Source organism: Silene latifolia, chromosome 7 (genome assembly GCF_048544455.1).
Source record: "Silene latifolia isolate original U9 population chromosome 7, ASM4854445v1, whole genome shotgun sequence".
NCBI lineage: Eukaryota > Viridiplantae > Streptophyta > Magnoliopsida > Caryophyllales > Caryophyllaceae > Silene > Silene latifolia.
Genome location: NC_133532.1, coordinates 12,612,832 through 12,628,332, shown reverse-complemented (window position 1 = coordinate 12,628,332; position 15,501 = coordinate 12,612,832). Strand labels below are relative to the sequence as shown.

The 15,501-nt window shown below is 37.3% G+C and overlaps 1 protein-coding gene and 1 pseudogene across 1 annotated transcript in view; both read right to left on the bottom strand.

Annotated features, from left to right (window-relative positions):
• Positions 1–15,501, bottom strand: part of LOC141591758 (beta-amyrin synthase-like) — a 232,564-nt gene that overhangs the window by 22,632 nt on the left and 194,431 nt on the right. The window lies entirely within an intron of this gene.
• LOC141591760 (beta-amyrin synthase-like) overlaps positions 1–15,501 on the bottom strand; it is a 47,399-nt pseudogene that overhangs the window by 6,953 nt on the left and 24,945 nt on the right.

The following is a 15,501-nucleotide window of genomic DNA, read 5'->3' as shown; positions in this document are numbered from 1 at the left end:
ATTTGTATATCAAAATGTTAATTACAATAAATAGAATTTATGAGGGCCAAAACAAAATGTTCGTAACTTGTAAATGAAGGAATATATGCATAGTTGTACCTGAAGAGAAAGTATGACATTAACAGAATCATATAACATCTTGTCATTCATCTTTTGTCCAACAATTTGTGGATCCATAGTTGATAAAACCAAGCAACACTTCACAAATATCAAATTATTAACACACACTTCAAATTAATCAATTATTATCATTATTTAATGCATTCGCACTACGGAATAATTTCCTAAAATATTAATTATATGGTTATTATTTTACCTTAAGTCCTTCAGCAGTACAGTCAGAGCACTGCCACCCGTAATCTTGATCCGTAAAAGTCCATGACCCTTTGGATATGTGACGATACATACTCTTAAAATCGCCGGATGCATTTTATTTCACCTACATGGCTCACATTATGATCAATATCTTTATTTCTTATTAAGCTGCTTAATTAAGTTAATTTGTTCCAAAATACGAGTAAAAGATTAAAACTCAATTCCATTTCTATTATTGGAGCCAAGTCCTCTACTTGATATATACAGAGTATTTTATTTTTTTGCATTGGGTTTAGAAACGATTTTTCTAATGCGTGTCCTTAAGAAATAATACCTATGATTCTGTTGACGCCTAATTTAGTTAAGATACTAAATTAATTATTTTAAGAGTACACGGGCCTATATAATAATGAATAAGTTATTGGGCCTAACTATGTTGATCCACACGGAAGATGAACAAAGTCCAGAGACAGAACGCTGAACCAGGGAATGCTATATCAAGCGCCTTAAGGAAGCTTTAAGAAGACTTAGCGGTTATCCAACCGCCTCCCCACTAAGGAGTAGTTTTCAAGGATCCAGACATTGTCTATATAAGGAGGCACTCGTCTAAGGAACAACCAACTAACTCAAACAACAACAACTATAATTTAGTCTATCCTTAGATCTTAGATTCTTAGTCGTAGAGTAGAGTAGATTAGCATTAGCTTTAGCGTAGCACGACGAGCCCATCCGATCATGGAGGTAATCAACCATCTATCCCTTAGTTTGTAAATCAGCATCCACAAGTACTCTTGTAAAGACTCTAGTTGATGTTTGTGTTATTGAATCTTTCTTGATATGTAAGTATCGTTGGAGATTCCTGTGTTTAAGTTAGGGAGTTATATCATTCATCCTCGAGCGCTAATTTATTACTAGTAATTTAGCACTGTTTAATAGATCACGCATATACAACCATGACTCAATCTCTTACATTAAAGAGTGGATCACAAAGTGTAGGAGGGTAGATAAGACCTCCAGGGTACCTTAAGGTACTAATCTTGTTTTGAGACAAACAAAATTTTGGCGACCGCAGTGGGAAAATTAATAAAATTGATCCTTCTAGTACATCAAATCTCATATTACAATGGGAAATGTACTCAAATAGATTAAAATCTAGAATGAGGGAAGCGGACGATCAAGGGAAAGACAGTGTGTCCGTCCAAAAAATGTATCCTTACGCAAAGTATCTAGCAATGATTCACTAGAGACTACCCATGAAAGGGACATGGAAAGTCCTCGTTCTAGGTCTACTCTTAATGATGAATATCTTAATGAACATGAAGAGTTTAATCACGCAAGAAGTGTGGGAGATGACATAGATGATGATAATAAGCGTTATCTACGTAAAATACATATGAAGTATGTAGGATCTTTGATTAATGTGTTAATCAAATTGAGGGGGGCTATGAGAAACGATTTTCATGAATATTATCGGCTCCTAACTCAAGAAAATGCTAGAGTTTTCATGAATATTGTGAGATCAATTGCTGAAAACCTTGAGGATAATCAATCAAGGGAATTAGTAAGGATGTTAAAAGAGATGAAAAATTTCTTAACGGCTACTCAAAGGGTTTTATCAAGAAATATCGCCCAAGAGGTTATAAGCCAATTAGAGCCATTGATAGAGCAGTTATGTAGATTATTGGATGATAGATTTCAAGAAATGAACGCTCGAATTAACAAAGGAGAACATATTAGGGGCTATCCTAAAACTATTAACGTTGGATTTAGTGAGCCTAGATCACGAAGTCCTTTACCTACTCATTCCAGAGTAGATGAGGCACCAGGGGTAACGCTTGATACCAGTACGATGTCACCTAATTAGGGTAGGTATCTACACCAAACGCACAACCCTTAGATAGGAATGAGAGCTTGAACCTCCATTAGGTTATCCACCAAGGGATAACTGTGCCCAACCTCCACCGTATATGAGCGATTGGAGAAGCAATAGAAGGACCTCAGAGCCTCATAATTTCAGATATCAGGCGCATATTGGTAATGGTACTGGACACAACGATCCATGTTTCCACGGGCAAAACCTTAGCCAGGCAGGCTGTAAAAATCCCTATTCTAGAGCAGCAGGGAACCCCGGGATCCCATTATATCAATATCCTCCTGATCAAAATCCTAAGGAAGGACAAGCTTATGTAGCTATTATTCTAATGCCATTTATGGCGCAGGTTGAACATATGATAAAAAATTATATGAACGCCAAAAATCGAAGAAATCAAAGGACCCGTTATGAGAAACTTTATCATGAATGGGTGGATAAACAATATTCGTACCCATCAGGGTATAAGATTCCTGATTTTACTTTGTTCTCTGGAGATGGAGAAGTTTCTACTATGGAACATTTAATTAGATTTAGTAGCCAATGTAGATAGGCTGCAGATTATGACTATTTGAAATTGAGATTATTTCCTAGTTTATTAACCAACACTGCATTCAGTTGGTATGTTCATCTAGCGCTGAATTCAATCCCAGATTGGGAGGCGATGAAGAATCAGTTCCATAATCACTTTACTAGGACAGATCCTGGGATAACTCTAAGTGATCTAAATAGGATACAACAAAGGATAGTAAAACCTGTTGATGAGTACTTGACTGGATTTAAGAACGCTAAGATTCGATGTCATCTAAATTTACCAGAGGGAGAATTCATAAGAATGGTTCAGGATGGTCTTACAATTCCTTTTAGGAAGCGTTTTGATGGTATTATTTTTAGAAATTTCATGGAACTAACAGAATCAGCTAGTAAATATGAGCAAGTGTTAAGTGAAGAAAGTCAACAGAAGCATAAAGCGTTCAACTATGTGAACATTGAAGAAGAGGATTAGTTCTGTGAAATTAATTTAGCAGAGATACCAAAGGGACCTCCTATTCAGTGTGCACTGCTGGTGAAAAAAGAGGTTTAAAAGAAGTTTCTGCCAGTAGAGATATGAAAGATACTAAAAAAACGGCTTTAGACCTTTGACATACCTAAAGGGGAGGAAATTTTTAGACATTTGCATGCAAACAATATTATTAAGATAAAGGGAAATCATAAGATTTCCTCAGCGAATAAGCTTAAAGGAAAGACATTTTGTTTATGGCATAATGCTAGATCTCATGCTACAAATAATTATTTTGTGTTACGGAATATTCTGCAAGATTTGATTGATAATAGTCAAATTTTGTTTTCAAATGGTGATAGCGTTAAGACAGACGATGATCCATTTTCAAAGGTGGATAATTAGGAGATGAAAGGCATTTTCAAGTGGCATATGACTGTGCTTCACACTACTGATAAATGTCAGACCTTTCGAGCCTTTGTAGCAAAATTTATCCAGAAAGGAAAGATTACTTTGCTTCTGTCTGATGCGAAAGCGCTAGATTTAGATGGGAAATAAAAAGTCCTGGAAGCTGTGAAATGAAAACCCAGCAAGTTGGATGAAGGCTCTGCTTCTAAATCTTACAAAACGATTTTGGAGGCTGACTTAACTCACGTAGAATTGGTCCAATGCATGTAGAATTTGCGAAGGAACATGTGCTTTGGTTGTGCTGATATGTTGCACTTTGAGCTTGTTCGGATTCAAGTTATCCCAAATTATCTAAAATGGATTCCAGCTTATCAGCGTCGTTCGGTCAAAAGGATAAAGAACCTGGAGGCAGTGGGTCCTAGCAAAGGCTCTAAGGGAATGCAAACCCTTGGGACCTTCCGGAAGCCGCTTGGAGAGTTAAAGAACCAGGTGAACCTCCTTAGGGAGAAATGAGTAACCAAGAGCCAGAAAAAAAACACGCTAAGGAATGGGCGGCGAATGCTATAGCCAAGGTTGAGATGAAGCTGATGCAAGAGGCAATGGTTGATGATATCAGGGTCCAGGAATAGGAAGCCATAAAGGATAAAAAGGTTGACACTAATGTTAAGCCTGTGTCAGTGCAATTGATAAATTCAGCGAGCAAGTAATAGGTGATGATAAGAAAAATGAAGATTTGGGGGATCTCTCGAACTCCGAGTTGGACTTGTTGGTGACTGATGAAGATCTATAGCCTATTCAGTTTGATTAGTTAGATCCTGGGATGATGGAATGCATGATGGGAACGATGGTGCCCAAAGAGTTTAGCGCTAAGGGTTCATCGCCTGTAAGTTCAGAGTTGTCGGGATCATGTATTCTTAGTTGTTTAATTGCAAGTAATTTTATTCGTAATGCCGATTTGGATAGAGACTTGACTGACCAAGAAGTAAATGAGATTAGTAAGGCTCTGTTTGTTAGAATGGGTGTGGATAATGACCATTATAAACCTTTATATATTAATGTTAAATTAGAAAACCGAGTAGTCAACAAAGTCTTAATTGATAATAGGACTACTGCTAATATTGTTCCAATCGCTATTCTTCAGTTGGTTGGGAAAACTGAGAAGGATATAACACCTTGTAAATTATCAGTTACAAGTTTTGCCGGTACAACATATTGTTGTGAGGGGACCATATCATTAGCAATTAAGGTGGGTACGAAGACAATGCCTTTTTGTGTGGTTAGGAGTATAACTACCTATAATGTTTTGCTAAGATGGAGCTGATTGCATAAAACTTACACTATTCCGTCTTCTTTGCATCAATTATTGGTTATGTGGAATGGAAAGAAGTATGAAATTTTTTATGCTGATATTCCAACTATGGAAATAAATGCAACTAACTTGGATGATGATTCTAAGGAACAGACGGTGATACCAAGAGTGGAAGCGCTTGATTAGTGGCAGATGGTTAATGTTGAAGAGCAGAATGTCTTTAGCAAGATTAAAGAAATTCGCATAGAGGAATTAGCGAATATTCCCAAAGAAGGTCCAGTAGCAGAAACGGGCACTCAGGAGCTGAGTTTACTAGTGTTTAGTTACTAGAATGTAGTAATTGCTATTTATTTCTTTTCTAAAAAAAATATTGTAATGACTTTTGAATTTGATAAGAATTACAATTTAGAAAATAATGACTCTTCTATAGAAGTAGTTGATGATTTATGTCCGAATAATAATAAACGAGATACCGAATATTCAATATTAACATGGGTAGATAGACCATGGGTGAAAATGAGGATATTAGAAAAGAGTCGCAAGACCCTTTGGCAGAAGTGAATTTGGGGACTGGCGGAGTGCCCAGATTTACTTATATGAGCCAAAATTTATGTTACGATGAAAAGAAGGCGATGAATGCAATTCTATTCGAATATCGAGATTGTTTTACTTAGGAACACCATGAGATGCCTGGCGTTGACCTCGGTATTGCTAGACATCATTTACAAATCAAGCCTGGTTGGAAACCGGTAATTCAACAAACTAGAAGAATGTCATTTGAAGTCATTCAGGCTGTTAAAGAGGAAGTTGACAAACTTCTGAAAGCAAAATTTATCCGTCCAATAAAATATGTGGAGTGGATTCCTAACATTGTTCCGGTCATTAAGAATAATGGCAAAATTAGAGTGTGCATTGATTTTCGGTATCTGAATAAAGCCACTCCTAAAGATGAATATTCCATGCCTTTGGCTGATGTGCTTATTGATGTTACCTTAAGGCATAAATATCTTACCTTTATGGATAAATATGGTGAGTATTATCAAATTAAGATTGAAGAAAAGGACTGTTATAAGACAGCGTTTAGGTGTTCTGGTTCTTTGGGAACATTTGAGTGGGTAGTTATGTCATTTGGACTAAAGAATGCAGGCGCTATATATCAAAGAAACACGAATTGTATTTTTCATGATTTAATTGGCGTTTTAGAGAATAAGAAAGTATAATCTCAAAATGAGTCCTCTAAAATGTGCTTTTTGTGTTAGCGCATGATATTTTCTTGGATTTCTTATTCATCAAAGAGGAATTAAGATTGTAAAGAATAAAACCAAAGCAGTAATAAATGCTAAACCACCCTCTAATAAAGCAGAGTTACAACGATTTTTAGGGCAGGTCAATTATGTTCGGCGCTTTATAGCAAATTTGGCCGAAAAGACCAAGGTTTTTTCTCCATTGCTGCGGTTAAAGAAGGAGGAAACTTTCATTTGGAACCAAAGCCATCAAGATGCGTTTGATCAAATTAAGAAATATCTGGTTAATCCACCAGTGTTGATTTCTCCAAAGGCAGGTAAAACTTTGAGGCTTTACTTTTCAGCCGATGACCAGTCAATTGGTTGTATGTTGCCTCGAGATAATGAGCAAGGTTTTGAAAAAGTAGTATTTTAATTGAGCCGAGTCCATCAAGAGACGGAGCAACGATATACTTACTTAGAAAAACTATGTTTAAGTCTTTATGATGCTTTAGTCAAATTAAGCCATTATTTCATGGCTCATACTATAGAAATAGTATCGGCGTTAGATGTAATGAAGTAAATGTTGTCACAACCTTTATTAAAAAGGCATTTAAGTAAATGGAGTGTTCATTTACTTCAATATGATTTAGTCTATATTCCACAAAGAGCGATGCAAGGTCGGGTATTAGCTCATTTTCTCATTGAGCATCCTTGTTTCGACACAGAAACAAGTGAAAATATAATAACACTCATGAGATATCTTTTGACGGATCATTTACCTCGAATAGATCTGGCGCCGGTCTAGTTATTTATTCTCCTATGGGAAAAAAGTGGAAATTGGCGCTAACCTTGAGAGGGTAGTGTCACTAATATAAAGTAGAGTATGAAGCATTAATTGTTGGTTTGGAAAAATTGGTTGACATAGGAGCGCTAAATGTTTGTATACTAGGAGATTCTCAACTTGTTATTAATCAAGTAAATGGTTTGTTTAAATGCATATTTTTGCCACTATCTCAATACATTCAAAGGGTAGAGGATTAATCTAAACACTTTCGAAAAATTGAATGTGTTCACATGCTAAGAGGTCAGAGTGCAATAGCTAATCAATTGGCACAATTTGCTTCTGGTTATAACGTGGAGGATATTAATGCGTTCACGGAGGTGGAACGCTCAGAACGGCTTTTTCATGTAAAAGATGTTGTCTTAACCATATAAATTTGTAAAGTAGACATTTTGGAAAAGCCATTAGATTGGCGGACTAACATTATAAATATCTTACATAGTCCTTCTCAAAAGGGATTAAATCCTAAGCTTAGAAAACAATGTTTTGGATACTTTTTGATTGATGATGTTTTGTATAAAAAGGATCAACAATGGGTATTATTAAAAGACTTGGGAGCTGATGATGTTTTGCTTGTCATGGCAGAGGTCTATGAGGATGTTTGTGGCGCCCGTCAGTCTGGGCCAAAGATGCGATGGTTACTCCATCGATATGAGTTTTATTGGCCTTCAATTTTAGAGAATTGTGTGCTATATACGAAGGTTTGTAAGGCTTGTCAGCGTTATGGACAGATAAATAGGGTCCCCGCTATGACTTAAAGCCTATTGTTAAATCATGGCCTTTTCGTGGTTGGGCGATGGATATGATAGGTGAAATCAATCTACGTTCCTCAAAAGGACATAGGCATGTGGTGGTTTTTACAGATTATTTCACCAAATGGATGGAAGCTAAAAGCCTTTCAAAACTGTCAAAACGCGGGACTTAGTGGATTTCTTGAAAGAATTCATGTTCATCCGCTTTGGGCTCTCTGAAAGCATTACAGCGGATCAGGCGCCTGTTTGTAATAGGCCGGCAATTCACGAATTCACTACCCACTATGAGATAAAATTATTGAATTCTTTTCCTTACTATGCGCAGGCAAATGGGCAGGGAGCATCTACAATTAAGTTGATTAAGATTGGGATTTCTAAGATGATCGATGATAATCCTTGAATTTGGCATGAAAAGTTACTTCATACGTGGTAGGCTTATAGAACTTCAAAAAGGGGGGCTATAGGGTATACTCCTTATCAATTGGTTTTAGTCATGACGCTGTGATTTCAGCAGAGGTTAATGTGGAATCTGCTCGAATTTTATATCAAAATTCTTTGGATTTGTATTCTTATTCTGAATCTATGAACATCGCGAATCTAGATGTGGAGCATATTAGAGAGTAAGCATTGACGAACTTGTTAAAAAACAAGATTAAGTCAGCTAAAGCTAAACAAGATTAAGACAGCTAAAGCATATAATGTGCGTGTTAAATCTTACTCTTTTCAAGAAGGAGATTTAGTATGGAAAGTGATCTTGCCTGAAGGGCATAAGGATCATTTTATGGAAAATGGTCACCTAGATGGGAAGGGCCATTAGGGTTACTAATTTTTTTTCAGTTAATGCGCATGGTCTGCAAAACGTTGATGGAACACATTTCAAAAGAACCATAAACGACAAATTTTTGGATTTCTATCACCCCACTCTTTGGGAGAAATACGCGGCAAATATTAAAACACAATATCCAGAGTTTTGAGATAACATGGGAGCATTACACTATTAGTTAAAATCAGCCCACAACGTCTTTGGTTTGTTGAATAAAAGACTGAAAACCTGCAATCACATTCATGAGAGCTTGGAAGCGAGAATCCCATAGATGTTTCAGTTCTGGCAGCTGCTCTTTAATGGAAGTAGTATGTTGCTGACTGTTCTCTATCTGAGCCTGGATTAAATGGGTTGGTTGACCAAGTGAAGAAGGTAGTGCTAATAGACCTCTAGACAAAGCTTTGCAATGTGCTTTCATTTCATTAAAGGCTTTCTTAGCATCACTTATATTTTGATCAAGTTATTCGATTTGGCGCTCATGCTGACATTGGGTGTCAAAGGCTGAGGATACTTGATGGCAAAGGATCTGCACAAATAAGTTGACAGTATAAAGTCGTTGGTGTAGACTCTCACACTTGTCAAAGTCACTCAGCGTGAGGGCTCGTAGTTCACCAATCTTGTCTACATAGCTTTGAACCTTGGCACTATAAGGAGAAGAACTCCCTAAAGCTTGTCATAAGTTGTGGAGCTATTGAAGCAGTTTTCTGATGATAAGTAGCAGTACTAAACATTCCAATTTAGCAATGATTGGAAACGCAGAAGGAGAACTTATCATAGTTCCCACTATTGACGATTATTCAAGCCATGATATTACCAGTGGTGTTTGCTTCTCAAATGTGTTATCTTGGGAGGTACCACTGAGGGTGATGGCATTTGTATGACCTCAGTTTCCCTGAAAGAATCTTTCTCTGAAGAACGTACGATGATTTGAAAACTCTGGGATCCAGTTGGCGTTTGTTCAGTTGTAGTTTGGATAGCCAAGTCTTAACTCTAGAGTTGGATATTGCCTTCAACAATAGTTATTTACGTGTCCCCTTGAAGCACACCATCATCATCATCACTGACATGAATGGGAGGTGAATCCCTAGAGGTAGCGTTCAATCCTGGTTCCTTGGGGGTCTGTTCTGGTTGGCTCATGATCTCAAGGTGTTGCTCCTGGTTGAGTCTGCCCTCTCTATGATAAGGGTGTGAATCTCTTGTCATGTGCAACCCTGATTCGGGGGCTGGTTTTGTTCTTCATTGTTCATAGCAGCCAATGAAGGGGTTGTGATTGGGTCTTCTTCCAAAACAGTGGGGACGGGAGGAGTTACTCGATCTTGATCAGCGATCTCAATTTTCTGAGAGGTGGTGGCAAGTGAACCTTTAGGTGCTGGCTTGGTCACTTTTTGCCTTTTGGGGCTTTCCTTTTGAAAGTGAGAAACCACCACGTGTCCTGATAAAGGGTTTCTCTTCAGGGGTTTTTTCTTATTCCTCTGGCAGAGCTTCTTCTTCCTCGTCTTCTTCTTCAGCGCTTATTGGAGACACGGTTAGTTGAGGAATGAAAACTGATATAGGAAGATTAAATTTCCCTGGGAACTCGAGACGAATAACGAGCTCCCGAATTGTGGGTGTTGTATGCCTAGCAGAGGCAAAGCTATGTGGCATTTTCCGATGATTGGAAAATGTTAAAAACTTTAGGCCTGGAAGGATCTTGGTTGCAAAGGTAAAAAGGGTCATATCTCTTGTTTTGGATTGGAAAATATTTTCATGATGGATGAGAATTACCTTTGATGTTGTCTTTGAGCCGCTGAGTGGCATTAATCAAGACATCAGTTGAAGACCATGGTGAAGAAGACCACCACTAAGTGTGAGAGACTGTAGCAGTGCCATGACGATAGCACCAACATTTCTCTACAGTTACTGGGACAGGCTTGGATAAGAGCTTTTGGACATATTTTACGTTCATTTTAACTCTTTCATGCCATGGGTTGTTCACAGACCCTATAAATTGTATGACGAGAGATTTTACAAGGCCAAATTGGCGCGCAACAAGTTGGGGGTTGTTTACTTCCGCACCAAAGATAATGGTCAGGAAAGGAGAATAAGGTAAGTCCCTCGGACACAAGAAGCTGTCAAATATTTCCTTGGTGGTTTTATCAAGAACGGGGAATTCCATGGCATTCATCCATGAAAGTAAATACAACTTGAACAAATAGATTGGGGAGTCAGATAACTGATTTTCTAATATGTAACACTGGGTAACGGCACATAATGAATTCTTTTAACAGAGAAAAGAGTCAACAATATAGTCTACAGTTTTAGACAGACTAACATTGGTTACGTCAATGGCAAATTCGGTGTAGCTATAACGCTTTGAGTGTACGGTTCCCTTCATGAAGTGCATTGGATCAACAACGGTGTGATAAGGGAAGTAAAGCATTGCCCAACAAGATAAAATCCAAATAGTACCACTTACGTCATTACAAGTTGGGTAAGACTGGGTTCTCTATTCTTCTCAGATTTGCGACGAGCAATCTGATGGCAACTTTGGCACATTATGCAAATAGAGCTCAGCACAAGAGGCGCCAAAGGAATTGCACCTGTACAAGATTGAATTTTAGTGGCAAGTGGGATAAAGCCACGGAGACATCCACCCCTCTTTGGCATTAAGAGTCTGGAGAATACATATGGAAGGAAGATAACGTCCTAATATTCAACAGGGTCACTCTTAAACTTGTTTTTGACATCTGAAAAACCTTTCTTAGGTGCAGCAAAGTGTTGCTCCCAGAGAAGACATGCCCCACAGAAGAGTCTGGTGCCTTTTGTGGAAAATTTGTTCTTGTCTAAAGAAATGTAATCTCGGGCACTGCCAACTTGAGAAAGGCCAGTCAAGTAGCTAGCTGATATTGGCCAAGGTAATGGTCATAGTGTCATGCGGTAAGAAGAAGCAATTAAGCGCTGGGTTCCATAGAGACACAAGCATTGAACAAATAGTGATGTCAAAGGAAGTATGTTGAAGTGTGCCAACCGGATAAATGAGTAGATTTAATTTTCGGTCCACTTGTCATGAAACTTGGATAAATATTTATACTAAGCGCTGATTCCTAAAATATTATTCTTGTCCTTGCCATTGCATCATCCTTTGATAGGGTTAGAATCCCGAACTCATTTAATTTGGAAGGGCTCACGATGAAAAGCAAGTGGGCGTACATCAGAAGTGTCTGGATAGTATGAGGCTAGGAATTTTAATTGTCAGGCAAAAATGTTTCACCGCCGGTATACCGGAGTGGTTGAATTAAAGGGCCTAAGGTGGCATCAGGAAATTTATCACCATCAGGTATTAGATCAAGGGTTAAAACTAGGGGGTGGTAAATTGTGTTCTGAATATTTGTGATTGCAGAAGTCGCAGGGAGATCTTTACCATATAATTTGATATGGCAAATTGGCCCAACAACGTCTAGAGATGAAGAAGACGCCATGAGAAAATGGTGTTTGTGAGTTTTTCTTGATTTTCTGAGGATAGAAAATTTTAAAAAGATTTTCTTGAGGAATACGAAATTCCGAAAACACAATTGGTTTTATAAAAAAAGGGGTTTATTATAAAGAAATGCTTAGAAAATCAGAATTATATTTTGCGTGTTTTACGAAAAGGTATCTCTTAGGATACTGCGACAATTAAGCGGTGCGATAAATCTCCACGTGTTGAGAAGCGTGTGAAAGGTGCATATAAATCGTGTCCAACAATAATTAGGGTTATGTGAAGCGTTCCCCTAATTTTGCTTATTTAAGCAAAGTTACCTTTCACTCTGAGAATTGCACCGAAGTAAATTTTGGAGAATATTTACGAAAACAATCTTTTTTCTGAGTAAGATCTTTTGATTTCTGATCTTTTTATCAGAAAAATTTCAGCCATGGAAGTTGTTTCAGTGGAAGAGAATGATTTCTTTTTCTCAACAACAAACACCAATGTAGCTTTGATAAGGTTTGAGACTGATGAAGTAAAAAAGGTCTTGAAGGAAGACATCAACGGTTATGCCGCCCGACATTTTAAAGCGGTTAAAAAAGGGAAATTTTTCACTAAGTTGGTGGAAAAGGCCAAGAGTGGGATGGAGCCGCTGGACAAAGACCAGCGACTCCACAAAATATGCGATGTTGGGGATGTGCTGAAGAAGATCTTAGTATGTGAAGATAAGCGCACAAGGTATAATATTATCATGGTATGTCGTGCCTGGACTGCAAGGTTGCGACCATCTATCCGTGGAAGGCTGAAGCAAATCCATAAAGTGGACTTTAAAAGGGTCAATCATCACGGCTTACATGGGTTGCAAACTCATTGCCTCCGAAATGTTAAAGAGAACAAGCCTGCTAACTTTTGTTGGTAGAGGGTCGGGGTTATATGATACAAGTACAATCAACAACCATAACCCCATTGAGTTCGAGTAGAATCACGTGGGAAATGAAACTGATGATTTTTCGAGTGAGTTGGAGCAGGATAATGCTGCAGATCAAGTCCTGGAATATGATAGTGATGGAAACGAGATCTTGAGGCAGGAAGACCTCTTGGGTTGGAATCATACATAGGAATGGTGAAAGGTTTGGGCTGTCTAATACCGATGGTTATCATACCTATAATATTTTGTGTGACATGTATAATTTGTCACATTTGGTTTTTAATATTTTATGCAGCGAGTATAAATTGCTGCATAATTATGTTAACATATTTTGTTTGATAATAATAAGTTATCAAACTTTGGTTCTTTAATTAGAATATTTACATTCTAGTACAAATCCAATGAATATTTGCGACTAATTGTGCTGTAATTATTCTTCTCAATTGGTCACTTTTGTATAAACAAAAGGGCTAAAGTAATGAACAAAATGATCCAGTGCTAAGTATAGTGTAAGTCATCACAGCGCTGATTGGCATATGTAAAAATATGAAATAAAATCCTTAGTTTAAGGAAGTTCAGAAGGCAAAATTTGGAATAAACCAGAATCATGGGGAATTTCTTTCACTTATCCACTTGCGTGTCTCTTAGAATATGGTGAGAAAGTTGGGTGATTGATTAGACCTATTGGGGGTCGTGGCAATTGCAGCATATAAACCGTCACCTAAGAATATTGAGTATCTTCAGAAAGACGTGGGGATACTTTTAATATTATTTAATTCTACACAACTGATAAAGGAAAACAAAGCGTCTCCTTTTTTTCTTTTTCAAAGATTTAAATATATTTAGAACTTTCAATCTTTCTGCTCTAAAAAGAATTTGGAAAGTTATTGTTTTCTCAAGAAGAGGATGAGGCCTGAAGTTGAACTGCAATGTCAAATTGATAACGGTAATAAGGCCATTGACAAAATAAGATTCACTAGAGATTTGTTAAAGGAAAGATTGTGATTTCTTAAAGCTTCATCTCCAATTGTGAATGCAGCAACTGGGCTTTGTCACAACGAGGCTTTGAGGGAAAAGGGCATAATGAAGAAGATCTTTAACAAGCTGCCTCTCCACTCAAAACTAGCAGTAATAGGAACCTGTCGACGATGGGCATGGTTATTTGCCTTCGATCCTGATAGTCCAGGGGTGAGTTGGGCTTATGAATTAAGTTTAACTTATGAACCAGACGATGCTCAACCATGGAAAATTAAAACGGAAAATTCACGTGGTACCCTCGAACTTTGCCATTTTGCACGTGGTCTCCAACTTTTTAAGTTTGTGCACATGATATCCTTTAGATTTGATTTTAAAGCACAACGTACTTTTTTTATCGTTCTTAAAATTTTCAAATGAGCATAAATTATAGACCAGAAATCGAAATTGGCTAATTTTTTTTCTAGATTGATTAACTTTTCGAGATCTATAAATTGATAAAATAAATGGTCATTTGGAATTTAAGATCTAAGATATGGTTGATTTGAGATTTTCGTTAAAAAATCCCAATTAAATATCAGTCGACAATTTTTTTTGTCTCAAATCGTAGATTTTGACGAGATAATGATTTTAGAAAAAAAAAAAATTGGCATATTCTGAATTTCGATCTAGGAGTTATGCGCAATTGAGTTTTTTTTTTTATAGCGACAAAAAGGGTATGTTGTGCATGAGAATTAAACATGGAAGGTATTATGTACACAAATTTAAAAAGTTGGGTATCACGTGCAAAATGGCAAAGTTCGAGGGTACCACGTAAATTTTCCGAAATTAAAACCATGAGGAATGGGATAGAAAAAGTCGTGAATTGTGGCTGTTTGAATTTTCAGAATTATGAGGAAAGAGCGCTCTATCATGCAGAATTTCGGGATAAACCTCCAGAAGGAGACAACGAATCTTATCCTATGGTGATTGATAGTTTTGATGAAGATGGCGATGAAGTGTAACAATCAACTTCAAAAAGTCAGAAGTTCCAAAACCCTAGTGCTGAGGAATGTTTTGTGGAGTTCTGAGTAAATGTATATTCCTTCATTTACTGAAATGATTGGAGTGCGCTCTTTGCATTAACAGATTGTAACAAAGTTCTTGGTAACATACATGAATCTGGAATGCAAAGAGGTGGGGGAGTTATCCACGCTTTGTGTTTAAAAACGATTAAAGTTTTTCAGAGTTTGCATATATAACTCTATTTTTACTGATTGAGAGATACATTTTTATCTCAGTATATTTTCACAAACAAGTTCTATGGGAATTGTTTCAAGAAAGCGTGTAAGCAGTGCGTTTGAGGAAGATGAAGGTTTACAACCTTGTCAAGATAACAAGAAGGATTAAAATGGAGAAGTTAGGTGATTTTCTCCGGCGTATGCAAGGCATGGCATCAATGGATAGAAAAATGGGATTTTGGGCACAATAAGCCTAAGTCAACAAAGCGCCTAGCCTGGGAAAAGATTCAACGTCCAAAGGTTTAATCTTACGTAAACCATTGAACGCTGGGGATGAGGGTATTTGTTGACGCCTAATTTAGTTAAGGTACTAAATTAATTATTTTAAAGGT